We start from the raw sequence: 22,775 nt of genomic DNA on the forward strand, positions 1-22,775 counted from the left end.
CAGAGGTACAAAGTTTAAGATGTGTTCTGTCACTTAATCCTTTCACTGCCTTTCACTATGCAGAACTGACCAGCGCATGTCATTTGTTTAAAATCTTAGGACAAATAGTATCAGCAGTATCTAACCTAGGGAACTGCTCATACAGAGTAAGATGTAGTTATTGAGTCTGTGATCTGCTCCATCCTGAAATTATTCCTGGGATCAAACAAGTGGAATTGACTCATAATAATAAGGGTCCCAGTAGGCCTAAATAGAAATTGGTTTTCTCAGATTCTTGATTTGTGTTGGTGTTAAATACAATCACTGACACATCATTTGTGTCTGCAGATGTTGACACAGTACTTGCGAAGAGCTGAAATGTGGCAAGTCCGCTGCTCTGTTTGCAGCCACGCTGCTTTGTGCTCTCCTAGTTCTCCAGCTCACAAAAGAAAAAATAACTGAGATTTGTCTTGTCTTGGGCTGACAGTACAGCCAAGTGATTGCCAGTCCAATTTGGCAGTTTTTAATCATTTTATCTCTGTTCTCTTCTCTCTGGGGAGACAGTCAGTGTTTAGCAGTCTGCTCAGAAAGACCTTGGGGCTAGTTTCAGCGGCAGTGGCTCAGAGCTCCGATTATTAGCTCTGCTCTTAGGAGCACACTGCGATCTTTCCCAAGGGAGTGGTGTGAAAAATTAACACAGGCTTAGAGCAGCAGTGCAGCAGCAAGCTATGTAACTGTAATTACTCCATTGATATTCCTCACACAATAACACTGTCATCAGTCATTTACATAAACTTTTTCTCCATGAAGAGGGAATGGCTGCTTATAACCCTATTGGGTGCTTCCAGAGCATGCATTATACATTTTATTTGTTCTAATTTCAGACTCCAAGGCCTGTAGGAACAGAGAGGAAACATGCAGGCTTTTCGTGGTTTTTCTATTGCAGCAGTGAGCGTGTCCCTCGGCACACACGATCGTGCAAGCAGGCTAAAATGGATCTTGACAGGATAGTGGGGCTTGAAATGTTCAGTGTAATTTTAAGTAATATGCCAGTATATTTTAAGCATTTTATGCACATTGGTACTCAAGCTGTGTCCCAGGTCTCAATTTCTCACCCTTTTGATTGGGCCAGGTCCATAAGCAGCAAGTGTTGTTCTGCTTGCAGAACTGGCTTTTCTTAGGTGCCTTTTTCTTCCACAAGCATGTAGCAATGCTCCTTGCCCTCTGCCTGTACCAGGCTCTCCTGTAGCTCTATTTATCTCTCTGTGAGCAGGAAGACTGGCTGTGTAAGCCACAGGCATGGCTTTTCCTGGAAGCAGGTAGAGAGAAACAAGAAATAAGTGGTTGATAAAACTTAAAATTAGCACCATCCCATCTTCTGCCAGGGATGCACATTCCCTTTGTGTCCCTTTTACAGCTATGAAAAGCAAACTACCCTTCCGTAGATCGGAGCCATACAGTGATGAGCACCCCAGCACCCAAGCCAGCAGGCACTCTCTGGGCTTAGTGGAGAGCTGTTTGAGGCAACCACAAGCCCCTTAAATGGAGGTGGCCATTTGGCATTGGCTAGCCTGTAACATCCTGATCCTCTCTTCTTAGGGTGTGCAGGACCATCCAGTCACAGCATCACCCCACCATGCAGAAGGAGGGCGAGAAAGGAGGTAATTTAGTGCTCAGCTCCTTAAAAGAGCACCTTGTTAGGGACAAGATGTCCCTATCCTCACAGGAGAAGTGTTAAACTTTGGTAAATATTGCGCTTCCTCTAATTAAAGCCTTTGGAGCCAGATATTCCTGGGGCCAAGGCTAATAATGTATTCAGAAGAATAATAACCCTGTCTGAGCTGCAGCGTGTTTATTGATGGCGCCGGTACCTGACGGTGCTGCCCGTGTCCTGCCGCCGCTCGGCGCTGCGCAGGCCTGCAGGGCACAGCGGCCCATATTGCTGTCACAGGGAAAACCCTGAGCGCTGCAGCAGGACACATCTAGTGGGGGGAGAAAAAAGGCACATGATAGTCAAATTTCAGTTGCTGAATATTTAATGAAGCCTGCAGTGTTTATTTGGTTAGCCTGTCGATTTTTATCGTTCTGTCAATAGCTTCTCATATGTGGCACGGTGATGATCTTTAGCAGCCTGTCCCCTGGGAGGCGAAGCGCTAAATGCAATTATGGATTTTATACCGCAATGTGTTTGATATTTCCACTGATCTAATTTGCAGTCTGGTAGTTTATTGTTTGGCATTTTAATGGCGTTCAAATGCTATGGAAAATTTGATTTCTCTTTATAATTCACCCTAACGTCATTAATGCTGGTAGCCGAATGGCATGGATTTTAGAGGGCTTAAATATATAGGAAAATCATTTTTTTTTTTAATATGGACCAAAACAATCAGAGTTTTAACTAAAAGGAAAACCATGCTCTATTTTTTTCACACTTCCTCTTTGTCACTTTTCATTAAACATTAAGATTACTTTGAGGAAATGGTAAAACAAACGCTAGACCTTGCCAAACGAAATACAAATGCAGTGTGTCTTCTGATGGTGGCTTCACTGCTACGGCTCAAAGCTCCTCAGGAGTCTTTTGAGAGAGAAACAGAATAAGAACTGTCTATTAAAACGTCTTACTGGGCTGTTTCTCTCTTCTGTTCCAGACCACTTTTGCTTGATAATTAATCCTCTGTATGTGTTTTTCCTTCCTCTGATGTAGCTGGCAGAAGCCTTGAGCACCACTACATCAGATGCATCTATTTCACTAGGGAAAAACCAAACCAAACCCCCAAACTCAACAACAACAACAAAAACCCAACCCCAAGCCACAGTTTGGTAGAAGGTCTTGAGTTTTGGTCTGGGGCCATTGGCACAAGGAAAAGGGGCACACAAAGCCGCATGGGGCTAGGTGGCTTGGGGGAGTTAATCGTGGTGTTACTTTACACATCTACAACACTTTTATTGTGCAGTAACTCATGAGTTATGGGTCCTCTGCAATTGCAAAATAAATCCTTTAATTAACCACCTAGTCAGAAACAATTTAACCTCCTCAGTGTATCTCATAAACTACATTAGCCCCAGATTTATTTAGAATAGTGTTGTGCAAGTGTGATCTATTTACATGAAGGAGTATATGCCCTTTGTTATGTCGAGTGTGCTGGGACAAGGAAACACAAATCTATTTTATAGGGTTTCATCCATGGCTTTTAATGATTTTACTGAGTGTTTCCCAAATAGGAGCAAATGTATTTTCCCGCTGAGTGCTAGACAAAAGCAGGATGATAACTATGTCGCACACATAGGTAGCTTCAACTTTCTGTATTCATTGCTTCATGTTCAGGGCTATTTCACAGACAACAGCGTTAGAGAGAAACCTTACTCTCCTCATATGTCCAGTGAAGCCAAACTGTGCAGCGGCACGTTGACAAGCAACAATTCTCTTTGTTGAATGCTGAAGAGTTTGTTTCTGTCTTTCAACAGAGGTGTGAACACAAGGCCAGTCTGTGTAATAAATCTTACAGGCTGCCACAAATAGTACATGCTTTGTGGTTTAAGAGCTTAAGAACATTAAAGAGGTTCAAGAGAGTTCCTCTTTTAATGTAACCAGGTAGAAAAGCCGACAAAAATAAGAAGTCACAAAGGAAGCTGAATGAGGCGCCAAAAGCGCTAATAAATGGGTATAGAACAATCAGCTTTGTGTTTCACTAAACATTTCATGTTGGACTGATGGACCGGTTTGCTTTCAGGATGAGGTTCATACCAATCAACAGATTCCCATACTGTTGCACAGTGCTGATGGGTCCAGGGAGGTTGGGCACTTGGTGTGGTTGTGACAGCAGAGGTAGTATAGAGGTCATCTGGAATCAGGGAAATGCTCTGCCAGACCCTCTGGAAAACTGCTTTTCAGGAAGACCAGTTGGGGATCGTGGGCAGAGAATGTCCTTGGGGCATCTTTACCTTTGGCTGAGTTGAAGCACAGGCAAGAGCAGCACAGGGCTTTGGCAGGGTGTTGGCAGTGCTGAGCATGCTGTCCTTCCTAGGGCTTGCTCTGCTGCCAGCCCCCCATGGTGCAGTGCCTGGGGCTTGGTGATGCATTTGGATCCTGGTTAGTTATTCCTATATTTGAGCCAGTGTCCATCATCTGTTTGGACAGCAGTGACCCTTCTTGCTTTCTGACTGACCCTTAGATGGCAGAATCACAGGCTCAACTGGGAGCCAGTCTTCTCTGTAGAAGGGGCTGGGATGGGAGTGCAGGAGATGGCACAGCAGGCAATCACAGTCCTGCTGCTGGGAAAAACAAAGTGTTTGAAGAATCCCTGACCATACAGAGGCTGTACAGTGGCAATCCTCACTGGAAATAGGCCAAAGCATCACACAGCTCTGTTATCTGCAGCAAATCCATCAAGCCCCATACTGTATTATTCAAGCTCTGGCTTAAGATGTTTTCAGTTGGCGTTTTTGTTTGTAGGAACGAAAGCTAACAGGCTGTCACAGAATTGTTCAGAAACCTAGTTAGCAGGAATTAAAAAGGAAAAAAAGCCACCGAGTTGTGGAGTGCAGCAGGCTAATGACATAAGGCCTGGCCCTCCAAGTGATCTGTTAGCAGATGATGGATGAATGTGCACCTCACTCGGCAGCGCCACCAGCCTTGCTCCGTTCTTGAATATCTGTCAAGATGTTAAGTGGACGACTGCAATCAGCAGTGAAATAAGACCTGTGTAATCTGATGTTCCACTTAGAAAAGAAAACAAAATTCCTACCACCTAATATGAGACTACACCAGCCAACACACAAAGGCCTTTCAAGCAGGCTAGGTATCTGATAAAATCTTTACACCTCATTATCATTTGTAATTTAGAGATACGGGTACAGCTGTATCTACAAACGGTGCAAGATGACATTTCCAGGGATTTTTATCTGTGGCTGTTTCCAGTGAGCAGCTCTTCATACACACTTTCATATTCCTTTTAATGTGTTCCTTTATTCGATCTTTATTGCTGAGAAGCATAGGTTGCCTGTTAAAAAATGTCCCTTCAGTAAGAATTGATGTAGATTAGCAAAAAAAAGGCAGCCTTCTGGTTCTCTGCAATGAGAGTTTGGTTTTGGTTAATTCCATTTAGTCAAGTTGCTGTCTAGAAGGTGACAAAAACCAGAACTTGCTGTCTTTCAGTACAGAAAGATTCTACTTCTTGGGAGAAAAGCACAATGAATGTTAAGTGAAGTGCCGTTTGGAGTAAATACTTAGGACGGTACAGCCCAACAACAGCACCAAGCTTTGTTGCCTTTTAATCTGAGCCTTGGTGATTGCCTTCACCCGCATAGTTTAGATTACAGAGGATATTAGCAGATGCAATTGAATGCACAGCAGTTTGCTGTGAGAAGGCAATCAGCTGTGTAAGCACCTTGACTTCCTCAGCATTATAATAGAGGTTTGCAGGATGGATGTTGAGGCTGGAGAAAGTGCACCTAGAGGATTAAGTCAAGGCTTCAGCAGAAAACAACACTCCGAAGCAGAAATGTTTGTACAGCTCAGTCCTGACCAGAACATACCCTTAATGACTTGATGGTGCCAGGCCAGCTTCTGTGCTTGGTTACTCCCATGCAGGCTTGATGGGAAACCTCTTGTATGCAGTGCTGCTGCACCCTCCCCGCGTGGCTGGGATTGGTGATGCCCCACCTGGAGCAACCAGGCTGCCACTCGCTATGTCTGGGCGCTTTTCCAAAGGGGATCAGGGTGCAGAGAAGGATGTGTTATTTCCAGGTCTCATCCCAGTAAACAGCTAGGAGACAGTCAAGGCGCAGTTCCACAGAGGCCCAGTGGAGCTTGCCATCCCACCATGTAGGCACAGCTTTCAAGGGCGGTGCTTTCTACACAGTGCTTGATACCATGCCTGGCATTTTACATGGATCAGCAGTTCACTGACACTGTGACATGGTTCCTCCCTCTCCTGCACTGCACTGGAGCACAGATGTTCCTCTGGTTCTCTGGCATGCACAGTCTCATTCTTCAAATAGATAATGCCTTTTTTGAGTGCATGTCTGAGGAGGACAGGCAGGAGTCACCCGGGTCCTGCTCTGCTCTCCTCCCAGCCTCCCCTCCATCTGTGTTCTGTGCTGTTGGAGCCAGGCAGTGACCTTCTCTCCACAAGCATTGCTCCACCTGAGCACTGGGAGCCGGGAGTCACGGCTCTGGGGGGGAGGCACAAGGTTAGTGAGAAGTCTTGGAAACAGATCCAGACCTCCAGGCCATTTTTGTTTCATGGTTCCCAATTTGTGGCAGGGTAGCGTCAGAATGCTTGTTATCCACAAGATTATAGAGGTACTTTTGTGTGAAGGAGCATCTCAGCATGGATGTCAGGCAGGATGGGGTCCTGGAGACCCTGTGGTGGTGTCTGTGTGATTTGAGGCTCATGAAGTGACTGCACACAGAGCAGCCACGCTGGCTGTGACCGTTGAGTGCTCCACAAAGAGATCCCTCTCTCTCTTGCTGTAATCCAAAGGGACCTATCCTGTGATTACCAGGAAGGTCTCCCTGAGCTGAAGCCAGTCTGAGTTTGGCTGACAAGGGAGGACACGGGGCAGATCCCTCAGCAGCATGTGCAAAGGGTGCTGAGCATCTTGGTGGGGCTCTATTTTGGGGGTTTGTTTTGTAGTTTGATCTATGAAGTTTAATAGTTGAGAAATATTCTAGTGACAAATGTAACATCATAATTTCTAATAGTGTTCATGAAATTTTAAGAGCTCCCTGTAACAGATGAGAGCTCTCCTTTCACCAGGCTGTGTCTAGAACATTTTGCTCCTTTACTCTTTCAGTGTGAGGCAACTATGATTTTAGGATTATAGTTGTAAATAAAAAGAAGAGATTGGATAAGACTGTACGGAATTCTTCCTTGCCAAAGACATTGATTCCAGCCTGATTCAAATACTGCAAATCAAGCAGCAATAAAAAAATATTACTGTTATTAGAAGTGTTGCATGGGTCTGAAAGGCAAGATCTTAAAGAATAAAGACCCCAACAGCCACATGGATTCCTCATCTCCCTTCAAGCTGCAGATACTCCCAAATTCTTCTCCATGTCCTATATGAAGAGGCTCAGCCAGGAGCAGTGCAGCTCCTGTGCGCTGACATGACCCTTTGCAATAGACCATTTAGTGGAGTACAGACATGTTGTGCATATTGTACCACATCATTTGATATCACTTTCTAGTCTTGAGTGTGGTGTTTTTAAAATGCCATGACTGATGTGGTCTAGGTTGTTTCTTAGTCAAGCATGCTGCTTACAGCCTATAGGTGATACATCTTCTAGCCCTTTTGAAACCTTGCTTTTTGCTCTGAGTCCAGACTTCTTTCTGAATATCAGCATGAGATCATCCCAAGACACTTGTGTGACAGCCTTGCTCACTGTGGACATGCCAATAACTTGCTGTTTTCCTTGTGTAACTAGAATGGACAGGTATAGATCTGAATTTAACTGAAAATAGTGATTGAAGTATATATATTGCATCTGTTATATGAAGAGTTGGCCCCATAGTAAAACTGTTCTTTTACTATTATCTCTGGACAATTTCACTGAGAAAAGAATAAGAAGGAAGTCTGTTTAAGGAGAAAAGGTGAGAAAGGAAGAAAGAGGGAAAGGATGGAGGGTTGGAACAAAGAGAGAGTACAGATTACACATAGGTAGTGATTAATAAAGATGCAGGTTCTTCAGGCACTGATGCGGTTCATTGGAAGGCTGGAGGAGGACTCCTGATGGGGCTGCTGGAAGGAGGATCAGTTTTGTTGCAGTAGAAAGCTTTGGTGTGTCGTGGCTGTTCTTAGTCTCCTTGTGATGTTAGTACCATGTTCAAGTCTCATATCCTCCAGCTTCTGGGCTGAAAATAGTCTGTGTGCCATTTCACGCAACACAGTACAATGTACCATGAAACTGCTTAATGCTGTAGAAAATTGCTAACGCAACAAAACAGAGCCCCTTGAAAAATCAGCTAACGCTTCATTATGCCTTTCTGGGTCCCTTTTGACCCCATTCACAAGAGCATTGCTTCCCACAGAACAGTTGCAGATCAGAGGAGCTGCTTGGGTGTCTGCTGCTGCCTCCCTAGTGTTATGTGCTTTCTTCCTCTTCCGATCACTCAACAAAGCATCACATTGGGGATTGCAACTTTCCAGCAAAGCTCAGTCTAGTGTCCTGGTCAGGGGGAAGCCAGAGGACTGAGGGATCTTTGGTGTTGCTTTTGTTCCCCTTGCCTGCTGCTACTGAAGGAGGAATGCATGGGGGCTGAGAGCAGTTCATCAGCATGTTCTCCCTGTGGGTGTTATTTGGCCATTTAGTTGGTGCTAAGGGAACCACCTGAGCTACAGCAGTAAGAGAAGAATCTGCAGCTGAAGCAGAAATACACTTCATGGTAGATGACGTAGGTTTATGTTGGGTTGGCAAAATCGGTGTCCTTTGGATTGGGAGCTGACTGCGCTATCACATTAACCATGTGTATTTTTATCTGATAAACTACCTAAGCAGGAATATGTGGTAGATCATGGATAACCTAGAGAAAGAGGAGAGGAGGTAAGATGCCTGGCTGTAGTTCACATTGCTGCTTTGGTTACAGAAGGAGCATAAAAATACTCCAGTTTGAAAGGAACATGAAAATACCCAAACCCAGTGTGACACTACACACACTTCTCTAGAAGTGTAAAGAGGCTCCACATCCTTGAAAGTCAGGCAACATAAAAGGTGCTTGGGCCTTTCTGAAAGGAGGGGGGAGCCTGTGGTTGTGTTGATAGACTTAAGCCCCTTCCAGCCTCTCTGCAGCTGGGTAAATCTCCCTAGGATTGGGCTGGCTAACAGAAATATTGGCATTCCTCAGTGCTGGGTGAGTGAGTACAACTGATTCATTTCTTTGCTCTGCAGAGTAATTCTAAGCAGCTTCTTTTTAACTGAAAGGATCAAAGTCCTCAAATGAGAATGTGGTGAACTTGATACTTCTCCACAAGCCCAATAGGCATGGACAATATACATTCTGTAACCGAAACCTTTTGGGGTTTGTGTAATACAATACCCTTTCTGTAACCCCCACCCTTTTCTCCATCCTCATGACCCTGCTGCAGCTAAGGGACCGGACAGTAGAAAAACATGTCAAGCATGAAAAGCAGCAACTTGAGGGCAAACATGACCCCTCCACTGCTAGTTACTGAACTTCTGAAAGTACGTCAAGCAAGCAGAATCAGCTAAAAAGGGAGGCTGGGGACACCTCATGTTGTGCGAGATGGGAGGTTAGGTCTTTGCTCTTTAGAACTAAAGTGTTTTGTTTTAATCATGGGGAGAGCTGCTGGCTTGGCACTGTGTGAAATGGATTTCTAAATCCTGAGGAAGGAGGAATTTCTCAAAACAGTAAGGAAAACAAAAGTCAGCAACAGGGAAGAATTGGCCAGCATTTTTACAACAGGAAATGTGGAGGATACTGAAAAGAGAAAAATTAATGACACTGGGAGTATGATCCTGTTAGCTGTTATTGTTGACACCTCATCATTTCCCATCTAAAATGCCAGCTAAGGCCATGTTTCACTTGACACTAACTTAGGCCATCTTTACCTTGCCCAAAGAAAAAGAAACATCAAGCAGTAGATCGAAACTCTATAATAAAAATGGAGTGCATCATAAGAAACTCCTGTGCCTTTGGAATCAGATCAGCAGCCACAACATGGCTGCTGCAGAAACTCTGTGTGTGTCGATTGCACCAAATATGTTGCTGCATTTTATTTTCTGAGGTAGAATGAATGTTCCATTTTGAGCAGTGGAAAATGCTAGCTTATACCTATTTTAAACACAAGTGTAATGTTTTATAGCCCATAGAGGGATAATTACAAAGTACAAAATCACAGATTTTATAGCAGATTTTCCCAGGAGTGCAGTTAGGAAAACAGTATGTGTCATGTAGCCAATTTAGATAATGATTCTGATAAAGATAAACTGAATTGTTTATAATAAGTAATTGGGTCTACTAAGGCCCAAATGACACAGATGAGTACACAAGCGTAGAGGCACAGGAACTTCAAATGCCCCAGCTCATGTGCTTTGGCTCCTGCTTCCCAACTGCCCAGCTTGTGTTTGGCTTGGAGCTGATGCTGGGGCTGATCTTTGCACTGCAATTCACTTTCTCAGGAATAGTGAAGATTAAAACCAGTCTGAAAGCTTTCCATTGCTGAGATTCCAGGGTGGTGGCTCTTGCAGGGGTCTGGGCTGGAGGGGAGGTGGAGCAGCCAGTTCCCATTTCCCAGTTGAGCTGAGAGGCACACAAAAGCCTGAATATGGGGAAGAAAAGCCCCAGCTTTCTTGCTCCTAAAGAAGTCCTAAGGCTTGTTTAGAGCTGAACCATGAAGAGTACTGGCCTGGTAAATATACAGTGGCACTTTACCACAGGCAGGAGATTACTTGTTGAGTAGATTATCTCTCTTGAGATAAGACAAAATCCTTCAGACTCTAGTGGAGTATCTTGCCTAGCCTATTAGTAGATGACAAGATGCAGTTTGGGCCCAGTAAGCCTCTATCAATCACAAGATGAAGTAAAGCCCTAATTATCATTTAATTGCTGCCTTCAGCTTGAGCTGCCCTTCTTCACAGCTTTCTGCATCCATTTGAGATTAGGTTGCACTAAAATGAGAACCGTAAAGGGCCTGGCAAAGGTGTGAAATTCCCTGGGTAACTGAATTAATGGCAGTGTGTTCCTGCTGCTGGGGGGTTTCTGTTCTCTATGAAGACAGAATGAGTGAGGGCAAAGGGACATAATGGGGAATTGGCAGGGATAGCTCTCAGCCATTTGTTCACAAAAAGAATGACACAGAACATGCTGGTTTGGCCAGACTCGAGGGGGAACAAAGGAAATACTGCTCACAAACATTTGATTTTATGCTAATTTTGTGGAATTATGTTGTGAACTATTCCGTTGAATAAGACAAGTAGTATTATGTTAGTCTGTGCAGTTGGGTATGAGCTGCAGGCTATGAGCATTGGTAACTGTAGGTTTTCTTTTCCACGCTATAATGAAATTGATTGACATCCAGGTTTAGGGTGTTTGAGATTTGGTTTTAGTTTTTAAGCAAGGCTTCTTGTTGATCTGTTTTCATATGCTCTGCATGGCAGGTGTGTTTTCTAAGTAAATTGCAGAAGCAGAACAGTGTTTTTCATGATGAAACCCTAACAAGCAGCCCTGACACTGACATTCATCATTAAGACACTTGTCTACACTATGTAACTTTGCAACATCAAATCCAGTTTCAAAGATAATTACAGGCCATTAGTGCCTGACACATGGAGTTTAATAACAGAGTAAATATTGTGGTGATCTTTGGAAATGCATAAATAAATAGATAAATACACAAAATAGAGTTGTCTGGCTTTAAAAATGAGCTCTTAAAACTGGTATTGCCTGAGAAACAGGCATAGTTGGAATTGGTCACTTAACCTCTTCAGATGAAAGACACAGTTCTATGAATCCATCGTTTTACTAGTCTGCCTGGCAAGCAAATGGTACTCGTCCTAAACAGGTATTGCACGGTACATGTTTGCAGTGCCCCGTAACAAGGTGAGCTGCGCAAACTTAATACCTGGGAGCACAGGGCCAGCCCTTCCATGGTGGTTGGGTTCCAAGAGTTAAATATTGGGAACTCTTCTGAGTATTTCTGGAAAATAAGCATGAATAGCTTGACAGATTTTTAACGCATACCTCTTTTCCTTTAAAATAAAAACCTCAGTGTTCCCTACAGTATAATGGGAATTCCTTTGTCTTGATGCTTCTTTGTTTTAGTTGTTTTAAAATCCTTCGCAGTGACAGTGCTGAATGCCTTTTACACACATTCATTTACCCATGTGAAGTCAGGGAGTTCAGAATCTTCCTGCTTGTTGCCGAAAGAGTCCACTGCTGTTACCCACACAGTTTACAAGCCTGTTTTTGGTGATCACAAAACAGCAGGAGGTAGTGCAGAGTTTCACTCTAAGTGGACGTGCTCAGAGACGAGCAGGTTTCTTTGAAGCAGCAGTATTTGGATTGATGGCCAGGAGCATTGCTGGTCAGGGGGTCCAGGGAAGAGCCATGCCTTGGCTCATACCAAAGCAGCCCCGTAGGCTCGGGGCAGTGAGTCAGGAAGCAGCGGTGCATCCCCTAAGATTATCCTTCTCTTATTCACTTGCTTCAGCGGATCAAATACTTCTCTTAGAACTGACTTCAGGCTACAAAAGCTAAGGATTAGGAGACTTTTGTCGGGCAGATGAGTGTGCACATCACAGCCTGTGCAGGACACCTCTGGGCACTGGGGTAGCAAGCTGCCTGGAGCACATAGAGATGAAATCTGCCTACCTGCAGAAGCTTTGAGACCAAAACTGCCATTCTTGCACAGGGCTCTTAAGCACGGTTTAACACATTAAGGCAGGAGAAGGAAGTAGGCTTTCCTAGAAAAAGGTGTTTCTTTTGAAACAGAATAAACCTGGTGTCAGAAACAGAACTGAAAGGATGGCTGAATCCTCGTTTTAAATGTCCAGTTTAACCTAACAGAGCTTGTTATGGCTATCTTTCCATATTCCTCAGATGTTTGATAAAGTTTCCATGCTGAGACTTTGCATAGGTGGATTTAAATCAATAATAGCTTTGCAGCCCAGTTATAAATCATGTAAAATTAAGGTTCGTAACAGGAGAGCTGCTGTTGCTTTATCTGTAACACTGCAATGGTCTGTTAAGCCATTCCTTTAGTTAAGGAATTACACTGAGCAACACCTTGGCTGCTATTGCTGTACAATATGTGCTTATAAATTATAACAGTGTTCCTTCATTACATTTTTCTACTGTAGGATCTAAAGTGCTTGACAGCAGGATCAGGAAGAGCTTAAGAGCAGGACAGGCATGTAATGAAGTGAGTACAAGTGAGTACAACATGGAATAATGTCTCCCTTTCAGTAATTATGTGGCCCCTGGACCTCCTGATCCAGATGTCTTACCAATGTATTTTAGAACAGCATTTTCTCTCTTTTTACACTTGGCAAATCCAAGCAAAGTACCAGGAGTTTTCAGGGTGCTCCAATATAAAAAGCAAAGTACTGTTCCTTTCAGTAATATACTAATCAAGAGGCAGCATCATCTTAGCAATGTTAAGCATAAGCGGAACACCGGATGGCTCCGGTTTATTCAGTCCAACACTCCCTCTGCAGTCGTTAGGGGTTTTGAGTGTCTTGTTGTGTTGAGTTTGACTGCATGAAGCTGGATTGTGGCTTGTCAGAACAATCTTGGAAGGGGTGGTGATCTGGACGCTGTGTGCCAAGCACTGAAAAGAATCTCAAATTATGATCAAAACAAGAAATAAGGGTTATGTAGAGACTTTGGCAGGTAAAAAATACCAGAAGACTGATGATTACTTGACTTTTAATAGATCACATAAAACTCTGCTTGCTCCTGGGAAAGCAGAGATGGCTCAGCAGTTTTCAGGCTGGTGCATGCAGCCTGCACAGGTCACACAGGGAGTCTGTGTCCTCTGAGCTTCCACATGCCCACAGTGTCACCACACAAAAGCAGGAATTTAGATCACCCCGGTATGCTTTAAGGCCTCCGAGTACATCTGTGTTCTGCTGTGGAAAAGTTTAGCTGTAATGAATCAGAAGTATATTGCCTCAGCTTTCTAGTCTTGCATCCTCTGATCCCTGCAAGCTCTGAAAGCTGATGGCTTATTACCCCAAAGCATTCACTGCAGGTACAGCAAAACCTGTGTGTTTGAGTTGCAATTTGTGTTTAGCCCTTTTTATCTCTCTCACCTTGCCTCAGACTTGGGGAACTGTAGCTGCTGCACTCAAAATCCACCTCTGGGGAAGAGTTTTATCCAGCAAAAGGCACTTGGAGAAGCAAGAAAGTCTTGACCAAGCTGAAGTCAGGCTTTCTCTGGGATGCTGGTACCAGCATGTCCTGGGAGCAGGGGCAAGGGATGCCCAGCCTGAGCACAGAGATTGCATCTTCCCTACAGAACAGATTGTGTTAAAGCATCAGGCTGAGCTGAACACTCAGTGGGGTTTTTCCTGATTTTCCCAATTTTCCTGATGCCATTGCACTTTCTGGGATTTACTTCCTCCCACCAGCTTTGTTCACTTTCCCCCTTGCAGACTTCATTGCCAAGCACCTTTGCCTCTGTGCCCTATGGGCTGCGAGGGGCAGAACTCTTGTTTGCAGAACTTGGTGCTCTGTAACTATGTTCAGATAGAGCTTTCTGGCAAGGATAGATCCACAAGTTGTAAATAAGGGGTTAGGATTTTGTCCTTTATAAACTAAGCTATTTTGCTGGACTTAGGAGCTGTGCAAGTTTTAGGTAGACAGATGATCAATATTTTAGGAATATTTAGGAGAAATATAGGTCTATGTAGGACTTTGTTAAAGGGATTTATTCTAGCTTTAGCGACAGTATCTGAAGAACTTGTATAATATAGTCTTTTTTTATGAACATAAACTTTGCAGCATAGGTCCTCATTATTAATTCATAAGATATTCGTCTTTTAAATGCCCTTTTTATTTTAATAGCTAATTCTTCTTAAAAGATCTTAGCATAGACTTACAAATAATCGTAAAGGGAAGGTGAGAGGGAAGGTGTGAAGAAAGCTCTACATGCTGTACACTGGTGTTTCAGGGCTTAATACAGCGGTTGTCAAAGCTCCAGCAGTCTAATTGTGGGAGGTGCAGGGCAGTCTTCGAGGGAGATGATTCACTGATGCACACGTATTAACATTGCAAAGATACATTTGAAACTTTTAAGGTGTAAAACAGTGGGTTTGGGTCTAGTGTGAAAACCAAAGAATAACACAGGAGTAGACAACTGATTGTCTTTTGGGGTAGGTTTTGTACTAATAGATTCAGTTTACTTTGCTGGCTGTGGTGGGAAAAATTGCAGTTATAAGAGCAAAATGTTATTAGAAATGTAGCTTTTTTGTTTTATGGCTACTATGATGTAAAACTGTGGACATTTTACTATCTATCTATCTATCTCTCCATCTACCCATCGTTGTGCTATTTTTTGCACTTCAGGTCCTTGATATTTTTTTCAGTTGCTTATTTCTGATGGAATTTTTTCTTAACTCACAAAATTCTTTCATCAAAAGGAATTTCTTTCATTTGGAGCCCGATTTGGTTACAACAACAACCACAATTTCTTGTACGTTTCCTAGATAATAAACTAAATAGACTGTTATGGTGAATAAGGAGTTTACATTCCCAATGGAAAGAGTACATCTGTGGAGATGAGTTTCATTAAACTGTTAACTGAAACAGTGACTTTTAAAATTGATTCCATCTTTAGCCAGTGTAGTCAGTGCTCTCCTGAAGACTATATATGGAGCATTCTTTATTTAAGATAAGCAAAAAAAAAAAAAACATAAAAGGAGGCCTCCTCACCCTGTTTTGCTGTCTTTGGGTCAACATCTCAACCTCTTGATTAGATTTGGAACCTGCTAATTAGATATAATTCATTACCTGCAGAAATGAGATCAGAAATCAAGAGCTGCTTTTCAGAATAAGGCGATCTTTCCCCTCATCCATCATGGCTATAAGTAACCAATTTAAAGTCAGACAAATGCATAACCAGCATTATTACCTTGTCATAACTAGTTAGGGAGAAAGACCTGGAATAAGCTGGCATTATAAATGGTTTTTATCACATTATTTTGCAGTTATTTGTCAGCCACTTTGCTTAAGATAAATGTAGAACAATAATCAGGTTCTAAAACAGAGCCATGGACAAGATTTTGTTAATTGCAAACCCACTTCTGCTGACCGAACTCTTTGTAGTGGGTCACAGTGTATGAATATCTGCATGGAGAAATTGTCCTGAGCACATCTCCATGTTTTGACTTGAATAGGTAAAAACAGTAGGAAAAGAGATCCCCTCCTTCTGAAACACTGTGAAGTCTCACAGGAGTCAGTGGCACTGCTGCTGTCTCAGTAGACTGCTGAGTTGGGTGACCAGGGAGGAGTTCTCCAAGTCTTGGTTGTACTTAAAGTCTACTAATATTAACGCAATATACTCTCTAATGCATGGAAAGGAGTCTTGTAGCAAGATAGAGAGATGCTCCTACTGTGGGAAGCTTTTGAGAAGTGCAAACAGTCCCTAAGGCTGGATTTTTGATAGTCACAATTGTCAGTGCTGTGCTTTTGCTGATAGCAAGGAGGATATGGTTAAATCCCAATTGCAGTGAGGTTTTACTTTGACTGCAGCTTCAGCTAGTGACTGATGTCAGCAGCTCTTGCTACAGGATGTTTCTGGAGGACCATGTTCCCACCTTCCCCAGGGTAAGGTGGTGGAGGATACAAGCCTGAGGGGCACACAGGAGCTGCAGTGCCACCCTAGTAGCTGTGATTTTTCCCTATGACTTCAGCAAAACAGGATTTGAATTTGTGTTTTAAATGTAAATCCCAAAGAAATGTAGACCAGGAGCGACTCCTGCTATGGAGAATAGGATCAGGCCATGAATTACTCAAATGTTTTACTGACCATTGGAAACTCTTAAAATCTGGAGGTTTCAAACGTGTAGGGAGGTTTCTTAAAGCTTGCCAAGTGAGGCCAGAACACCCAAAGCGATGGGCTGCCTTTCCATGGGATGGGATGGAGAGCTGGGGAGTGGGGAGCTTGCAACAGGGACTAGTGTTCCCCCTTGCTGGGGGGGGGGACGGGGGGGACACCAACAAAGTCTTCACATGTATTTTCTCACACATTTTCTTCTGATATTAAAAATACTGTTTTGTATTCAGTCGAAGCATAAAAAGGTACGGTTTTAAAAGCAACAAAATTACTGCAGTGTAGTTGTGGTGAAAGAGAGGACCTATTCTGGTGACTAAGGATGCAGTTATGCACCTATGGTGCAGTACTAAAACACACACGGAAGTCACGAAGTCAGCAGATCTGATTAACAGTAAATCCAGGGGTTTATTACACCCCTTTCCCCGGTAGGTAAGGACAATGGCTTGATTTTGATCTTGGCTGCAGCACAAGTAAGATTTCAGACAAAGATATTTACTAAATTATTTATCTTACACAGCACTTTCACTGAAAAAACAATTGTGTTTTATGTACCATTAGTACAGTACCATGTAGGTGCAACTTAAAGCAGAAACGCTTACTGGCTGGGGTTCCTTTTGGCTTTAGTAAAGCCATGTATAATTGAAAGTGTTAATATAACTGCAACTCAAAGGACAATGTAGCAGGAATAGGGACACTTGCAAATGACAGGCCTTTAGAAATTGAATTATTCTTCCATCGTCTCAAAGCTTAAGCTGTCACTAGGCAAGGTAGAGAGAGGCTTTATTTTCTTTTTCTTTTAAAATTTCACCTAAAATTGTGTGCATTCTGTCAACACACCGGTTATATTCATTGAATCTCCTATAGAGGTGGCTGTCAACATCCAGACTTCCATCCTGCTGCAGCCTTCAGGAGCACAACAAAAGCAGGGGCGATTCTAATCAGATCTTGCTCTGTGCAGCTTGTGTTCGTGCTTCTGCCTGTAGCATGCATTTGTGTTTTCACATGCTGCTCAGCATACATTTATGTTTCCAAATAAATACATTCTGAAAGGCAAAGGAATGGGTCCACCTGAGTTTTGTATTCCAGGTTCACTTTAAAGGCCTTTAGACAAGTTTTTCTTCTTCCCTTTTTTCTTTTCTGGTTAATGTAGTTTAGGTGGCTGTAGCATGAAAAGACTTGACAAACTGTTAGCATTAATGTACTGAGCATAATGAACACCAACCATACAGCACATGGTGCTTGTCTGCTTATTGGTGAATTTAACTCACTTTAATTGCAGTGTTACTTAACGTGATGGAGATGTAGCCCTCAGAGGGATCATTTGAGGGGCGAATAATGTATTTGTGTAAAATTAAGAGAAAAAAATACACAGAAACAACCAACCACAAAACGAACAAGTAGCGGATAGTACTACTAGCTGTAGTAAATTATAGTTTAATAATTATTATCTAGATAGCATTTGGCTTAAGGTTAAAAAAGAGGCACTTCTGGAAAATAGGATAAAGGCTTGCCTGGAGCGCAGCCATCGGTACTGTCTTTTGCAAGCTATACTGGTGGCGAGACATTCACTGGAGCACCTGGGAATAAATTGAGTCTGCTGGGAGGAGAAAGTATCTACCCTCGGGGCACGTCAATGGAAATAGAAGGTGACAATGAGCCCAAGGCCTGCTTGGCCATATCACATGGGTCTCCTGATTCTATTGAAGGTATTGCACAGCAACCTGCCCTCTGAGCAAATCTGACACCTGGGAGGTTTTCTGTGCAAGTGGGAGGTGTAGGACCTTTACCCCCTGGAACAGAGCCGGTGCCGTAGGCGGTGGGACGCTGGTGGTGTTAGAACCTCCTTATGTCTGTCATTTGTACCCTGAACATTGAATATCTTCCTCATTATTCATCCTACCACACTAGAAACAGCTGGTCTTCAAGGGAAATTACCTAATGAATCAACAATAAGGCTATTGTGTAGGCGTGACATTTCTGATAATAAATTATTGCTTTCAGGAGGTTGACCACACTTGTCAGGGCTTTGTGAGGTACAAATTCAGCTGCCTTGTCTTATGCTGTTTTACATAACTGACAGTGTAAAACCTTGGCATTTGACTGTAAGTTATTCTCGCAACTTCTTAGATCCATATCATAAAATCTCTTTCTCGCTTCATTTTTTCAGAATAATCTTTGGGTATTTCCAACCCGCACTTTGCAACGACATTCGTTGGGTTTGAATCGATTGTCGTGTCACATCTATCTTAGAATTACGTATGAATTTGAGTATTCTTTTACTAGAAAGGTAAACGGGCTATAAACGTAAGGACTGCATTTTTTATTTCTTAGATAAATGATGCGTTTCCATATTTCTTGTGTGCTTACACTTGAAGCAGTAGTTTTTCAGAAACCCATGGCATGGAGAAAGATCTAAATATTCCCTTCCAAGCTTTCAAAAAATATCTGGATGTACCTAATTAGTTTAAAAGTGCCTGTCCCATATGAAATATGCTTCAAGGATTATTATTTTAAAGCATGCTTCTTTTTTTCCACATGCGAGTGTTATTTGCCCTTTACTTTGTCTAAACAGGCGTGTGACTCGTCAGTGATTAAAAACAAAAGTTTTTGCTCCCTCTTAGCTTGAATGTAAATGCTACTGAAATTCAGTCAGTATCTGCAACAAATTGTGTGCTTTATCTCTGTGGAATTCTGTGGAACCAGTTCTTTAGCTTTTAATACTGTGAGTCTTTTCATAAGTAGCCAACAAGTAGAAGAGGACAGCACTTTCGTTTTCTGCCAGATTTCTCGGGGGCAAAATGCATACTTGCAAATATGAATGAAGTAGGCTAAGGTAAGTCAAGCTGGAAAGGAAGTCAGTATTCTTATGCAAGTAGCTGTGGAAGTTAAAAATGAGATCTAAGGCAGGGGATACATGTTCAAGCAAGTATACTGGGTTTCAAGCACTCCCACTGACTATTGTTGCACTCATTTCTTTTCACGGGTAGTTGATATCTAATGTCTGGACAGTGCTGCTGCTTCTGCCTCATACAGAATATGTGCTTAATGTAGTGTAGTGCATTACGTTACAGGGCATCTTAAGGTGTTTTGTGAGGCTCGCTCTCACTCAAGCACCAGTAGATCATGTTGTTTTAAATAACAATTCTGATCTTAAACAGGAACAAACTAAACCCCAGTGTGCCTAAGAAGTGTCCTCTGATGCTGCTGAGAGCTAAGAAAGCAGATTCCCTCTGTTACCAGGGCATTCCAAACTGGCCTCGTGTCTGACGTGGTGCCGGCTCCCTCTTCCCATGGTTTTCTAGCAAGGCCAGTTGTAAGTGGAGCAAAACTAATTATTGCTTTTAACCCACTTCTCCTCAAGCCCCCAAGAGCCAGAGGTTCCCCAGGGAGCTTGTGAAGTGCAACATCCTCTGAAGGGATTGCACAGAATCTTGAACACACTTCAGAGAGGTGCCTGGAGGCAGGATCCTGCCTGTGGAAACACAAGCACAGCAGAGCGCTGCGTGGTCCCCCGCTGACCCCGGCCCCGGAGGGGTTTCTGAATCCTGCCTTTTCAGGTCTTCCATGATTTTTGTTTCCTTTCTGTTTTGTACCCCATGTGAGGAGCTCCCGGGTGCCCTGAGCACTCGTTCCTCACTGGTAAGGGTAGTTACAGGCAGCAGCATCAGCAGCCTCCCCGTGGAGGGATCCAAACCAGTGGAAAATCAACAGCTTCTGCCTTTACTGCCTCCTTATTTTCCAGTGAGCATGAAGTGACCTGCTCTGTGGTTGCAGGGCTTTATAGCTGTGTGCCCTCTGGGGAAGGATGCCCTGTGGCCCCAGTGCCGATGGCTCTGCTGCCATCCACTGTGGACCTCAGCCACACTGAGGGGCATGTTTTCACTAAGAAAATAGTCCTTTTTTATGTATATAGGATCCACAGCAGAGCACTGGCTTCTCTGACACAGTGCCCCTTGCCAGGGCTGGGGGTGGCTGGCAGGAGGCACAGCACCTTTCTCAAGGGCACTAGCCAATGCCAGCTATTGTCCCTTGCCCATGCCTCCTTCCTGCTGCCTGCTTGGCCCCCAGCTGCCCCCAGCCTCTCTGGGGAGGTGCCCCAATGCCCTGCATCCAGTGCATTGATGTTGCTCCCTCTGGGAAGCAGTATCCAGCCAGACCTTGGTGGGAGCAAGCAGGAGACCTTGCATAGTGGTGTCTAGTGTCTGCAGTGGCTCTTTGCATGGAGGGGTCATATTGATGGAGGTACGGCCTCAGAACTGGTCTTGCCCCAGCAGCAGGGATTTGCAAGCTCCCAAGTCACACAAGACCTGTGATCAGTCCTGCTGGGCTGCTTGATAAGCACAGACTGAACGGTGTAGAGGAAGCTGTGAGATACGGTGACCTTTAAGCTTAATATCTTGGCATCAGTTAATTAATTGTGTGTTTCAAGAATGCTGATGGTGATGAGTTGGTGGTGGACTAACTGGTTAATTGTGGATGTGTTCTGTTTATAAAACAATACCCGTAACCAGGGCTGGGTACGCTGGGCAGCCAAAGGCAGAGGCACGTAGGCAGAAGCTCTGCAGCTTGAGCCTGCTGTCCTGCTGTTGCTGCACCCTCAGTGGGTGATTGCAGACACCATCAATAGGCTGCTGCAGCAGCCCGCACCAGAGCAAAGCACCATTTGCAGGGCCCAAGGATGTGGACTTGTAACAGCTCAAGCATGGTCACTGATTGAAAACAGCATCATGGTGGTCTCCAGACAACTGGTTTGTTTGAAGACCATTGCAAGCTAATCAGGACTCAGTGATTCACATGAGTGTCGGTCAGTTACAATGCAGAGATGGGATGACTGCAAAGAAAAGAGGAAAAAGAATTAAAAAACATATAGCCAAAGACCAACCCTACACAATGTTTGGGTAAGACCATACTGGCCACAAAACTTAGCTAGGTGTTAATGATAAGGGACATGGTTTAGGGTGAGGCATCCCTGCCTATGGCAGGGGGGTTGGAACTGGATGATCTTAAGGTCCTTTCCAACCCAAGCCATTCTATGATTCTATGATAATCAAGGCCCTTTATATTTTTCTCCAAATCAGTGTAATTTCCGGGTGTCCGTTATCGAAAGCAAGTGCCTGCTGTGCCCTTTCTCTTTTCAGATAATGGAAACTCAGCTGATGCAAACAAAGGTGTCATAATGGTGTCACGTTGTCATTTAACTTTTCCCCACCGGTCTTCTGATAAAGACACGCTGTATTCAGCAGCATAGAGCCATAACAGCAGTTCTGTCTCCAAAATCTGGCTTTGCAGCGTTAAGGCCTGTTGAGTTTCCATGGCAATGGCCAACAAATTCCTCCCCAGCTCTTCAAAGTGAAAGACATATTTGTTTTGCTCGTGCAACTTTGTAGCACAAAAGCCCTCTCTCCTTTTTTCACGTAACACCTGCTAATCTGCACTTGGTCCCCTTTGAAGCCTCCTGCTGATCAGAAATTCAAATACATTTTTGCATGCTAATCTCGGTGGTAATCTAGAGCTTGTGTCTTTCATGTTCTGTCTGTGAAAACAGTTTTCTTTATAAATCACCAGGAGCGTTGGCCCTGGTCGCTCTCCATGGGAGGATGAGCTGATAAGGGAAATCACGCTGTCAACAGCTTGGATGTCGATTCTCTCAAGGTGCAACGCAGCTTGGACGGAGCGATCAGATCAGGGGTTTTTAAACATCCATTTGCTCTTTGTGAAAAGGGGGAGAAAGGGGAGAGAGGGAGGAAAAAAGATGGGGAAGGGTTTTCTGCTGGTGACCGCAGCACACAGTGCGTGGCACTGGCAGCCTGAGCGCTGTCATTTTATGCCCTGTTCCTGTGTGTGTCAGCTCAACAAAGGAGCAAGTGTGGCTTCACAGCCAGACAAATGAGCGTTTGCTGCAGTGCTTTTCGGTCATCTGATGAATAACCATGCAGCCACAGCGCTGAATTTGCAGCCTGTGCTTTCCACCACTGCATCCACACTGCTGCAGCATCCTGGGTGGATGCTGCACCAAATGTGGGTGCTGGCACTGTGTAGGGTCCCTCCTGCCCGTGCTGGTGCGTGAGACATGGCTGCCCTCACAGCCCTTCCTCCCCTTCACAGAGCCCCTTTATTTGGTGCTGGTGTGCACAGGGAACCCACCTTGTCAGGGCAGGAGGTCCTGAAACTACCAAGGGTCCTGATGCTGCCAGTGCCGTGCAGTGATTCACCTGTCAGAAAGGTTGTGAAGGTCTGATGCCCTGTTGGCCTGTAGCTGGAGATGTAGCTCATCTCCA

The 22,775-nt window shown here is 43.9% G+C and overlaps 1 protein-coding gene and 1 long non-coding RNA gene across 4 annotated transcripts in view; both read left to right on the forward strand.

Annotated features, from left to right (window-relative positions):
- Positions 1 to 22,775, forward strand: part of LMX1B (LIM homeobox transcription factor 1 beta) — a 100,425-nt gene that overhangs the window by 39,421 nt on the left and 38,229 nt on the right. The window lies entirely within an intron of this gene.
- The window catches only part of LOC136022408 (uncharacterized), a 34,139-nt gene that overhangs the window by 10,032 nt on the left and 1,332 nt on the right, over positions 1 to 22,775 (forward strand). The window contains exon 2 of the long non-coding RNA XR_010616156.1: positions 12,800 to 12,861. This is a non-coding gene — a long non-coding RNA (uncharacterized LOC136022408). The remainder of the gene's footprint in view (positions 1 to 12,799; positions 12,862 to 22,775) is intronic.

Source organism: Lathamus discolor, chromosome 15 (genome assembly GCF_037157495.1).
Source record: "Lathamus discolor isolate bLatDis1 chromosome 15, bLatDis1.hap1, whole genome shotgun sequence".
Lineage (NCBI taxonomy): Eukaryota > Metazoa > Chordata > Aves > Psittaciformes > Psittacidae > Lathamus > Lathamus discolor.